Source organism: Taudactylus pleione, unplaced genomic scaffold, assembly GCF_031769625.1.
Source record: "Taudactylus pleione unplaced genomic scaffold, aTauple2 ptg000184l, whole genome shotgun sequence".
Taxonomy (NCBI): domain Eukaryota; kingdom Metazoa; phylum Chordata; class Amphibia; order Anura; family Myobatrachidae; genus Taudactylus; species Taudactylus pleione.
Genome location: NW_028284586.1, coordinates 7148588 through 7161989, shown reverse-complemented (window position 1 = coordinate 7161989; position 13402 = coordinate 7148588). Strand labels below are relative to the sequence as shown.

The following is a 13402-nucleotide window of genomic DNA, read 5'->3' as shown; positions in this document are numbered from 1 at the left end:
ATTTTCACTGCATCTGTCAATTCATGCAGTGGTCCGTATGCACTGATCTGTAATGAATCAGCCCCATAGACTGTAATATTCACTGGGGCAGGGACTGATGTGAGCAAATATTCTCTATAAAGTGCTGCAAAATATGTGCACTACATAAATAGCTGGTAATAAATAAAATATACATATGAAAGTAAATGTATCCATTCACATCACCAGTTGGCAGAGCATTGTGGGACATGTAATGTAGTTCAGACACAGCTGGAGAGACACAGATTGCTTACATTTGGCCTCTCTGGATGTCCTTGACTAAAGGGACACCGCCGACGTTCCACTTTCAAGGAGGCAAAACATCCGAGCTATATTATCAGTGTCAGAGACAAGCTTCTTATTATCAACATCATCTAACATACAGTATTTCCTGCTATAGTGTATTATAATTAGAAATGAGCGGTTCGGTTTTGGCTCGGATCTTCCCGCCAAGTTCGGATCTCAGACTGAGGTGAAACAACCTCTCTAATAATAAGAGATAATAATGTGTGATAACGCAGATAGTGTTCTGGATTACTTACAAACCTTACTTGTAATAGAGAGCACTAAAATAATTCCACACAGATTCTAAAATAAATGACAATGCTTTTACTTAAAGACAGCTTAATCATACATATATTTTCTCAATGCATACACAACAACAAAACATAGGTTATACCTACAGCAGTAGAGATTACTTTTAAAAGAAATTTGTGACACCCAGGACAGAATAGCAGGATAGCAGTCAGTCAATACTTCAACACACGTAACGGCACCCCCCGACCCTCGTTCTGCGCTCTCTCCTCTGTTCTCTCGACTGCTCCCCACTCCCTCTTTCTCTGCTCATATTTATACCTTATTTTTGTTTATATATCCAATTCATCTAATTAATATTTGTACGTACTAAGGGCCTGATTCAGACCCGCTCGCAAGTGGGTCGATGTTGTGCTCTGCGCATGCGCACGACGGCGGGAGCTCCGTCGTGCGCATGCGCCAGACGCGACGAGCGAAGGACTTTCCTTCGCTCGTTGTGTCTGATCAAAGGGGGCGTGCTGTCGATGTTGATTGACAGCACGCCCCCTTTGGTGGGCGTGCCGGGGGCGTGCCTCCCTGACGGGGGCGTTCCCACGGGAACGCCTCCCGTCAGAAGCCGGCCCACTGACATCACTAGTGATGTCAGTGGGAGTGATTTTGGCTCTGATAGAGCCAAAATCACTCCGGGCCTTGCGGTTGAAAACCTCAACCGCAGGCTCCGGCTCGCAGTTTCGATGGTCGCGATGGTCACGACCATCGCGGCCATCAAACTGCACGCTCGTATAGGCTGTGGGTGGTGACCCACAGCTATACGAGCGTCCAGGAGGACGCTCCATTTTTATGGAGGGCGGCCCTCATTCAGAGCGTGCGCTCTCCTCAGAGCGTACGGTTCTGAATGAGGGCCTAAGTCTTTATTGGCTATCTATGCCTTAGACATAATAATGACATAATTCTGCATTATCTTATTGTTCCCATGTAAGAATCTGACATGTTCGTCCATTTAGCCTTCATTTCTGCTTATTGTAGTTAAATGCTATCTCAGTTAGCTCATTTGTTTATATACAAACAGACTTGCTACTGTCAGCTGTTCTATACATGTTAAAACTACATTTTAAACCGATAATTCTTATTGCTAAAACAATATATATATATAGCAGTTCAGCCTATGCATATCTCCGCAGTTAATCACAACTGCAGAGAAATAAAACACTAATCTCTACTCACTTTTTAATACATCATTTAACAAGCTTTTTGCTAAGATATGAAACAAACATGGCTGCCACATCAGACACACACTTGCCTGCTTTACAGAGGAAAAGGAAGGCCTTATCCTCTCTAGGCCTGGGGCCATTCGACAAGTGTGGCCTTCCGCAACTCACACAACAAATATATACTCAATCATTTCTATATGTTCTAAACTGCAGTGCAGGAAAATAAAGTAACATAAGCATGCACATGTTTATGAGTTGTTGAATGAATATGTACGTCCACATATTCCTGTTTTATCATGTGCATAGAAGAATACTTCATCATTAAAAGTCCCTTATATTTATTCAGTGATTATTATATGTAGGCATTAACTAACTGTTTTTTAAAGTATATGTGGCTTTTAATTAGCATTATTGGTTATATGTTTTATTTTAGTATGAAACAAACTGTAGCTTGCATCTGTTCACAGATACTGTATATTTATGTTTATAAGTTTCTATTATTATTTAAAGTGTATGATCCTTTCCTGTTTGTACTTAGAAATACTGAGCTATCAATTATTTCCTAATTCTGGCTTGAATACTACTTTCAATGACTGAGACTCTTTGTCATTGTTATTTTCAATTTTATCTGCACTCGGCATCCTGTTGAGAATATCCCTAACTCAGACATTACAGTTTGTTTCACCTTTATCTAAGAATGTACCTTCCCACACTGATAGCTTAACCAAGGGATGTAGTCAGAATGTCGACACATTCATTTTTAGGGTTAGGCTTCAATTAGGTTTAGAGTTAAGGTTAGGGCTAGGCTACAATTAGAGTTAGGGCTAGACTGCAATTAGGATTAGGGCTAGGTTGCAATTAGGGTTAGTTTTAGACTAAAATAGCATTGCCGACATTTTAGCTGACAACATTCTGGCAATGTGACCATTATGTCAGAGTTGATATAGTGAATGTCGACATTCTGAAAGTCAGCAAGTTATACCGCACCCCTTACAGAGCTGTCAATTACCAAAATGACATTATAGTACAGGAAATCAGTATGTAACAGTAGTTTGTGAAATGTAGACCAGTGCAATTCAATTTAACAATATCTGCGGTAATGATCGTATCTGGAAATATTGCGTAATTCATACATTCGGGCTAAGCACCCCTCATGTAAATTGCATAACAGTCGCCTACATATCACGTGAATAACAGTATGCACAGGGCAATTCACATCTAACAGAATCCCCCCCTGATTGTTACATTACCTCCTCCAGCATCAGACCCAGGTTACAGGATTTAGGGGCAGCAATTAGCAGTTGATCAAAGTTTAAAGTGTATTTTTTGTTATTGTCTGACACACTGATTTTCTCTTCGGGATGTCCAAAATAGTTTTCTATTAAAGTAACAATATCTTTTGTATAGTATATCATGGGAAAGTTTGAACTGAAGCTAATTACTAGTCACTTCTGTTATGCATTTGCATGCATTACATGAATTTTTGTCTCAATTGGATGAAAAATATATGGTTAACATGGAGCCGTAGTGCTCTATTCTATTGCCCCTTTGCCCCCATGCCCAAAGATTGGCTGCAACTGCTCAGTCTGGCCATCCATTTGTGTGACTATATTTACTAAGCAGTTGGTTCTCACAATACCTGAATTTTCCTGCCAGATTTAAAAGGGCAATAATATTAAATGCAAACCAGGACTGATTGCCTTTTTAAATATAGCAGACAAAACCAACATAGATTAGGAGTTTTGAAAACCCACCTCTTAGTACATATACCCCCAAGCCTTTGTCAAAGTAGGATTTCGCCACAAGCCATTCTGGAAATTAAAAAGTGCCCATATTGCTTAATATAGTTACATGTTATTCAATAGTATTAATAACTGAATTGAGGTTACATCCGTGTAATTGTTGAACATGTGAAAGAGCTGAGTATTACGTTTAATCCTGGACAATCATCAACACAAAGTAAACTTTATTCCTTCCTGGTAAATCACCTTACAAAAAGTCTGTGCATTTCCTGTTGGATAAAATAACAGGGTTTTCTTTTAACTAGTTGGTTGTCCGGCCTGTCTATTGTGCTAAATGAAGTTCTTAGCACAATAGACATGCAGTGTATACGCAATATGTATATACAAGGAGATACAATGGGGTATATTTAATAAAGTGTAGGTTTTTAGAAGTGGAGTTGTTGCCCATAGCAACCAATCAGAGTCTACTTATCATTTATCTAGCACCTTCTAAAAGATAATAGCTAGAGATGTAATAGGGTGAGAGTTTAGAAAATGTTAGAGTAAACTTTCACATTTTTAAACTCGGCCAATGTAATAGAGTCCGAGAACATGCAAACTCACATGTTTTTCAGACTCAAAAAACGGCCACAATATAAACTCTCATCCAGATGTTTTCCCATTTTGAAAATACAACTCGAACAATGTAATAGTGTGAGAGTTTACTGCTAAACCCTCACATTTTACAAACTCTCACCTTATGGCCCCAATTCTCCATACTTATACTCCTTGACCTCACAGCAGCATTTGACACTGTTATATGCCCCCTTTTCCAAACCTTTCACTCATTGGGCTTCGTGACACAGCGCTCTCCTGCTTTGTTTGTCTAACTGCTCCCACTCAGTATCTACACACACGTCAACCTCCTGTCCACTTCCCTTCCCGTCAGGATTCCCAAAGGATCTGTCCTTACCTTCTTTCTCTTCTGCCTCTACAAGTCTTCCTTCAGAGAGCTTAAGAGTTCCATTGGACTTTGCTACCACCTGTATACCAACAATGTCCAAATTACCGCTCTTCCCCGGACCTCATTTCCTGTGTTGTTTCCCGTGAACATCTCCTGCCTGTCAGCCATCTCATCCTGGATGACACAATGCTTTCTGAAACTCAACATTTCTAAAACTAAATTCTTAATCTTTCCCCCAACCAGGGCCCTCTCTACTCCCACCAGTTTCCTCTGTTGATCTCACCACTGTTCCTCAAGTCCGATGCATGGGTGTCACACTTGACCACCCTTTCCTTCAGGTTGGGTATGGGATGCCGCCGCTCAGGATTCCGGCGTTCAGAATCCTGACAATTGCATTCCGACAGGTTTAGGATACCGACACCTTCAGGTAAGTATCCTAACCCTATCCCTGAACCTAACCCTCCCTCCCCGCAGCCTAACCTAACCCTCCGTCCACCTGCAGCCTAACTCTCTCCTCCGCAGCCTAACCCTAACCCCAATACTTACCATTAAGATGCCAGCAGGCGGGATTCCGCAGGCATTCTAAGAACTGGAATCCCGACACCCAAGATATAAACTACATCCCCTTTTCCTTCCTCCCCCACATACAGTACATTTCCAAAATCAGGCATTCACTCTGGATATTACTGAAACTCTCATCCATGCCCTTATCATTTCAACTACTGTAAACCATTCCTCTCTGGCCTTCCTAACTCCCGCTTTGCCCGTCTCCAGCCTATCTTCAACTTTTCTGCCCACCTCATTTTACTTTATAGTCGCTCTAACTTTGCTGTCCCTCTCTGCCACTCACTCAGCTCACTCCCCTCATAATTAAATTCAAACTGCTCTCTCTCACCTACAAAGCTTTCAACATCAACGCGCCTCCTTACATTTCCAACCTCACATACTCCCTCTCACTCTCTTCTCTCTGCTAACGATTGCAGACTCTGGGATGCCCTCCCTTGCTCTATTCAGCTTTCATCTAGCCTCCTAGCCTTTAAGTGTGACATAAATACAAAGTTTTTTCATCCTCACTTATACCTAACTCTGCAGTCTCTGCCCAAGTCTCCCTATTGTGTCCACCCTTGTCCCCAATAGAGTGTAAGCATGTATGAGCAGGTCCCTCACTCCTCTGTGTTCTCTACACAATTATGCTAAATGCTCACTTTAATTATGTCTTTGCTAGTCTATACTTATATTTCTTGTTGTCATTTTATCCCTTTGTACGGCGGTATGAAAGCCATGTAGAACTTTATAAATAAGATAAAATTATACTCAAATTTGCTTAATTTTTAATTATCTATTACAGTGGTTCCCAAACTGTGCGCCGTGGCACCCTGGGGTGCCTTGGGACACTTGCAGAGGTGCCTCAGTTTGGTAGTCTAGCACCAAATCAAATTATTTATAATCAATGTAATGTAAATATGTGGACAAACAGAAGTGCAAACCTGTCCATCACCACATAACTGAGCCTAAGGATGACAGGGAAGCACAATTTACTACAGTTTTTTCTGAAATCTCAATAACAAACTTTTGGCTTAGGGGTGCAGTGAAGACAATGCTGATACTCTAGGGCGCCGTAATTCAAAAAAGTTTGGGAACCACTGATCTATAATAATCAATTAGTGACATTATTATTCAAGTAATAGTGCCAGGCTTCCCCTGTGTGTTTTTTTTGTACTTAAATTAGTAGAACATTATATATCACTTTGTGACCTTTTCCTATAAGTCTCATTTGGCAATTAATGTTTTATAAACCTTATACTAGTAACGGCTCATAAGGGTTACATTATTTACAGTGGTACATACTGTTTTAGACTTTTATCATGTCTTTGATATGTGCATATTAACACACATCTATCTCCACCCTCTGAAGTTCATAAGAATATATTGTTGTGAATGTGAAATAAGAAATACTGTTTTAGGATTTGTGTGTAGAACCAGACACACAACCTGGCAGAGATGACATAGTGTACGCTGGCTTGTATTTGTATACAAAGGAACACCTTGAAGAGTCACAGTAGATCTTCCCTATTGCCAACGCAAATAGATTCAGGGGTTTATTTACTAAGCATTGTTAGGAGACAGAGTGAAAAGTGATAAGGTGCCAGCCAATCCGCTCCTAACTGCCATCTCACAGGCTGTGTTTGAAAAATGACAGTTGGGAGCGGATTGGCTGGCACCTTATCACTTTTCACTCTGTCTCCTAACACTGCTTAGGAAATAGACCCCTCAGCCTTTAAAAAAGCATTCCGAGTTATTCTGTCAGTATTCACTAGGCTGCTACTTCCTTGTAGTGCAGCCCATAGGAAATGTACATTTCTAAAATGGCTGCGGAGGGGTGTATGAGCAGAGGGACCAATTATAGGCTGCAAACTCCATCTGTCCACCCATTGTAAGCAGGCCCCCAGAGCTGTGATGAGGCAACCTGTGGGTAGGGTGATTGATTCTCCATTCCTGGTAGTGCAGCTGTAAGCTGTATGTAGTAATAACTGACAGATGCTAGTTAATGTCTCTTATTATGGGTCTATAAGGCTGTAGAGTATTACAGACCAAGGGTACTTGGGATATATTGACACAACTTTAATAAACATTTTCTGTCATAAAAGTGTACATGATACATCCCAGGTCTCATGTGTGTGACCTGAACATAACTCCCACTACATAACGTGAATCCCTTTAAATTCCAAATGGTCTTAGTTTGTCTTGTTTAGGAGTACTCTGTGTCCAACTTCCATCTTATGTACAGTTTTCTACTTCAGGGTCCATAGGGTATCCACAGGATACCTTGGGGTATAGGTGATAACGTCAGGCATCGGGCACCATAGAGTTAAGTTTCAGCCTCCCAGGATGCACTAGGGTCCCCCTCCTATACCCCGCCCCCGAGCCAAGGCATCCCAGTTTAGTTTGGTGCCCGGCCGGAGTCGGATGCAACTGTTAGAGGGGGGCCATGAAGAGCCCCTGAAGTTTCTTTAATGCAGCTGTGGCTGCACATCTGGAAGTACAGCATGGACAGTCAGTCCTGACGTCCATGCTGTCTTCCCTACACCCCCGCCGGTACCAGAACGCCGGTACTGATCCGGGGATGCTGGTAGGCATCTGGGGTCACAGCTAGTGGTGACCCCAGATGTTTAGGACCATGGCCGGAATCAAGGGGGACAACAGGTAGGCAGCGGGGTCCCGCGGTGGGTCCCCGCTGATACATGGTCCTGAGTCCCCAGGCAGGGGGCTCCCTGGGGACTGGCTGCAGCGTGGAGCCAGGTTCTAACCTGCGCTTCCACTACCCCCCTGGGACAGCAGGACCGCGGCAGAGCGGTAGCGCTGTGGCGTCCCAGGGGTTAAATGCAAGCCAGGGAAGCGCGCCTTCCCTGTCTCACAGCCGGCGCCTCCCCCGCTGCACACAGCCCTCTCTGCCCTCTCTGCTCTAGCTGACTGGTCCTGTGTCAGCGCTCCTCCCTCAGGCCGGCCTCCTCTCAGCTCCTCGGTGGCCATCTTTGGAAGAAGCATGGTGAGCGCTGCTGGACGCTGATAAACGGTGGCATCGCGGTCTGGGTCCCCCTGCATACCTCTCCTCCGTTGGATTAAGGTCTGTGTATGCAGCGCTGTGTCCTACCAGGCTCTGAGTCTGTGTAGTTGAGGATCAGCGCTGATAGTGCAGGAATTGATTTCTTTGCATTGTATGTGACCTATGCTAGCGTCTGCTGCCTGTACTTTCATTTTCTATCTGTCAGCATTTAACTGTCCCTGTTCTTTCTGCTAAAGCCCTTGCGGTGCGGTGCTTGCAGGGTGGTCTCACACTATACTAACGAGTATCAATGAGAGGGGTCACATACTTACCATTATGTCTGAAAGTGATTTTCCTCTCTTTTATGTACTACATGCAAGGTACCTATAGCGGAGGGGGACGGTACTGCGGAGGGACTATGTCGACGGTGTTATTCGTTGACGCGACCGATTACGGTCACAGCTTCAGTACAGGAGCCGCCCTGGGCTTGTTTTGCCAAAGCGCTTAAAACCCTCGTGGGCCAGTTAGCTCCGCAGCCTGCCTTCACTCAGATGGGTTTGTCCCAGCAGTCAGTGGTGTCGTCACCCATGCAGGGTTTCCCAAGACAATTGATGGTACCCCACAGTCTCCCTATTTCCCCTCCTCAGGTCTCTCATGAGCCTGCGTGGGTTAATTTGTTAACAAGCTCTGTACAGCAGTTGTCAGAAGTGTTGCAAGGGGAGTCTGTGATGCGGCCTCACAAGCGGCCGGTGGCGTCTCTGTCTGCTCCTTATGAGGATGACGACGGGACGTCCGACGATGGGGAGATTCTGGATCTTTCTGACCAGGAACCCCCCCGTCCTAAAGAGTCGGATGCTAAGTCTAAGGTGTATATACCTGGCCTTATTCGTGCAGTCCGTACTGCTTTAGTTATTGAGGATGAGGAACCTCCAGTATCAAAGTCCAAATACGCCTTTTTCAAGGATGTTAAAGGAGATACCACAGTGTTTTCTCTTTCGGGACAATTAGTTGACCATCTAGAGGAAGCGTGGAAACAGCCAGGCAAACGATATCAGCCTCAAAGGCGTTTAGCAGTGGCGTATCCGTTTGTGGACAATTATTTTGCCAAGTGGGAGTCCCCTCCACAGGTGGATTCTCTTGTGACACGCCTTGTCCGTAGTGCCACATTACCTATGCCATACATGTCCTCCCTTAAGGATGCTACGGACCGCAAGGTGGAGATCTGCCTGAAGTCCGTCTATTCCCTTGTGGGGGGGGGGCAGCGCGGCCAGCTATGGCCATTTGCTGGGTTGCCAGAGCTATGGAGCGCTGGGCTGATACGTTGGAGGCGTCCTTCGATTCCGACTGTTCGGCTGAGCAGACGGAGTTGATCGGCAATCTCCGGGATTCGGCCACTTATATCAACGAAGCGGCCTTGGATATTAGTACCCTGGCGTCTCGAATTTCTTTGGCAGCTGTAGCTGCTCGTCGCACATTGTGGTTGCGATCTTGGAAGGTGGACGCGGATTCCAAAAAGGGTTTGGAAGCGTTGCCTTTTAACGGAGAAGTTCTCTTTGGTCCGGACCTGGACAAAATTGTAGCCACGCTGGCGGCAGCCAAATCGGCATGTCTCCCGTCTGCTGCAGTTCCTTCCGGTTCAGGTAAATCATCCTTTCGGCCTTATAGGGCCCAGGGTAGGCCTAAAGCACAGTCCTTGCCCCGACAGGCTGGCCCCAAGAAATCGGACAAGCCTCGGAAGCAGGCCTGGAGTACCAGACGTCCGGCCCCTAAGCCAGATGACAAGCCTGTGGCCTGACGGTCCGGGCCTCCCTTTGGGGGATCCCAAAGTGGGAGGCCGCCTGCTGCAGTTCGCCCGGTGTTGGTCGGTCACCACGATGGACACTTGGGTTCTCGAGGTGGTCTCACACGGGTATGCCCTCTCCTTCCGGCACAGACCCCGGCTCGATTCTTCACCACGGGTCTACCATCAGACCGGAACAAAGCCACGGAGCTGCGGAAGGTCTTGCACACTATACTCCAGGCTGGAGTTATAGTGCCTGTTCCATTCTCCCAGAGGGGCCAGGGTTTCTATTCCACTCTTTTTGGTGCAGAAACCCAATGGGTCGTTTCGTCCGATTCTCAGCCTCAAGGCTCTCAACAAGTCTTTGCGGGTGCCGAAGTTTTGGATGGAGACCCTTCAGTCCATTATTCTGGCGCTGGAACCTGGGGACTACATGGTGTCATTGGACATACAGGACGCTTACCTGCATGTCCCTATTCTTTTGCGCCATCAGCAGTTCCTCAGGTTTGCAATCCGCAGCGATCACTTTCAGTTCCGGGCGTTACCTTTTGGCCTGGCGACAGCACCACGTGTTTTCACCAAGGTGATGGCGGTCATGGCGGCTTCCCTGCGGCTGCAGGGAGTCCGCATGTTGCCGTACTTGGACGACCTTCTCTTAGTGGCAGGATCTCCGGAGCTCCTTCTGCGCCACTTGGACCTGACCATTGCGCTACTGCAACGGCACGGCTGGTTGATAAACTGGCAGAAGTCCACCCTGATCCCGTCTCAGCGGATTCTGCATCTCGGAGCCTTATTGGACTCGGGACAGCAAAGGATCTTTGTGACGGGGGAAAAGATCTCTGCCTTACAGTCGAGGGTGCGCAGTTGTCTGCAGAGCCGCCGGGTGTCTCTGCACTCGGCAATGAGGTTACTGGGCTCCATGGCGTCGGTATTCGACATGGTGGAATATGCCCAGTTTCACTCCAGACCTCTGCAGCACCTGATCCTGTTCAAATAGAATGGATTGCCTCAGAGTCTGAAGTCCTAGACGTTGGTGCTCACTCCGGAGGTTCGCCTGTCTCTAGCCTGGTGGTTGCAGACGACCCATCTCAACAGGGGTCGTCCATTCTGGGTGGCGAATTGGGTCCTGTTAACAACGTACGCCAGTCTTCGGGGCTGGGGAGCGGTTTCGGGTCCACACTTGTTCCAGGGCAGGTGGACTCCGGCAGAAGCAGAGCTTCCAATAAACATCTTGGAACTCCGAGCGGTTTTCAATGCTCTCCAGCAGGCACATCGGGTTCTCCAAGGTCACCCAGTGCAGGTCCAGTCGGACAACGCTACCACCGTAGCCTACATAAACCGGCAAGGAGGAACCCGAAGTCGGGCGGCTCTCGTAGAGGTGTCTTGGATCCTGGTATGGGCGGAGCGGAATCTTCCGGCCATATCAGCTGTCTTCATCCCGGGAGTGCTAAACTGGGAGGCGGACTTTCTCAGTCGCCAGGATGTTCATCCAGGGGAATGGTCCCTGCACCCGGACGTTTTTCAACTGCTGGTGGACAGGTGGGGTCTTCCAGAGATCGACCTCTTGGCGTCCCGGAACAACAACAAGTTGCCGGTGTATGGGTCTCGTACAAGAGACGAAGAGGCATCTCTGGTGGATGCTCTGTCCGTCCGGTGGACGTTCCGGTTTGCTTACCTCTTTCCTCCGGTTTCCCTTCTTCCACGGGTAATCCGGAAATTCAAACAGGAAGGAGGGACGCTCCTGTTGATAGCTCCCACATGGCCCAGAGGGCACTGGTTCTCAGACCTTCAGGGTCTGTCCGTGGACAGTCCTCTGCGCTTACCGCTCCGACCGGACCTTCTGTCACAGGGTCCTTGTCTTCACCCGGACCTGACTCGGCTGTCTTTGGGGTCGTGGCTGTTGAGACGGCTATGTTAAGGTCCAGGGGGTTTTCCAGCTCTGTGGTGCGAACCATGCTAAGAGCTCGGAAACCGTCTTCCGCGAGAATATACCATCGCGTGTGGCATACGTTCTTCCAGTGGTGTCGACCGAGAGGTTATGCACCGCGGGAGTTTCGTCTGTGTCGTGTACTCTCCTTCCTACAAGTGGGACTAGACCACGGGCTTCACCTTGCTTCTTTGAAGGTGCAGGTTTCTGCCCTGTCTGTCTGGTTTCACCGTAGGATTGCTACAATCCCTGATGTACGCACCTTTATGCAGGGCGTTCTGCGAATTCAGCCGCCTTTTGTTCCACCCGTTGCGCCTTGGGACTTGGCTGTGGTCCTGAGAGCTCTCCAAGGACCGCCGTTTGAACCACTGGGCTCAGTGGATCTTAAATGGCTTACAGCTAAGACTGTTTTCCTTCTGGCCATAGCTTCGGCCAGACGTGTTTCTGATTTAGGGGCTCTCTCTTGTAGACCCCCTTTCTTGATTTTTCATGGGAACAGGGCAGTGCTACGCACTCCGTCCTGATTTTCTTCCCAAAGTTGTTTCCCAGTTTCATGTTAACGAGGAAATAGTTGTTCCAGCTTTTAACTCAACCGGCCTTTCAGTGGGTGAGGCCACTTTGGACGTTGTGCGGGCCTTAAGGACTTATGTTGACCGCACTTCTTCGTTTAGGAAGTCGGACGCCTTGTTTGTCCTCTGTGGCTTCCGTAAAAAGGGTTGGCCTACTTCAAAGCAAACTTTGGCAGCCTGGATCCGTATGGCTATTTCTGAAGCTTATCTTCATGAAGGCCTGCCGGTTCCTCCTTCTGTGAAGGCTCATTCCACTAGGTCTGTGGGTCCTTCGTGGGCAGCTCGACGTGGTGCCTCTGCAGTCCAGATCTGCAAGGCTGCTACGTGGTCCTCTGTCCATACCTTTGTGAGATATTATGCGTTTGACACCTTTGCCTCTCAGGATGCTTCCTTCGGGCGGCGGATTCTCCTTTCAGCACAGGAGCGTCCCCACCCTTAAAGGATACTGCTTTGGGACATCCCCAAGGTATCCTGTGGATACCCTATGGACCCTGAAGTAGAAAATATGAGATATGGTAAGAACTTACCCTTGTTATCTCTATTTCTACGGAGTCCATAGGGTTCCACAGGACTCCCACCCTGTCGCACCTGTGCTGCAGGTGGGCTTTACTCTGGTCACCGGTTTTTCCGTCTCCCTCTGGTGAGAATGTGATTCTTGTGTGTGTCCAGATCTTTCTTCTCTCTCTTCCTTCTCCTCCTCCGGCCTATGGCTTGGTACCTAACTGAGATGCCTTGGCTCGGGGGCGCGGTATAGGAGGGGGACCCTAGTGCATCCTGGGAGGCTGAAACTTAACTCTATGGTGCCCGATGCCTGACGTCATCACCTATACCCCAAGGTATCCTGTGGAACCCTATGGACTTCGTAGAAATAGAGCTAACAAGGGTAAGTTCTTACCATATCTCATATTATTGGGTGCCCACTAACAAAAATGTTCATGGTCACAACACTACACCTTACAAACAGTTATATAGGGAGTGCCACTCTGTATGTTTGACATTTGAGGCCTGTTTAGTTTGGGAGCTTATACACATCCATTCAGTGATAAGGAGTTAAAATATAACTATACCTATGATTTTATTATCTCCCATTGTGGGGAATTCAAAGCAATGTGCAGTAATGTCCGGCTGCGCACA

The 13402-nt window shown here is 47.0% G+C and overlaps 1 protein-coding gene across 1 annotated transcript in view; it reads left to right on the top strand.

The window, feature by feature from the left end:
- Positions 1-13402, top strand: part of TMC5 (transmembrane channel like 5) — a 183986-nt gene that overhangs the window by 24497 nt on the left and 146087 nt on the right. The gene's annotated exons all lie outside the window — the stretch shown is intronic.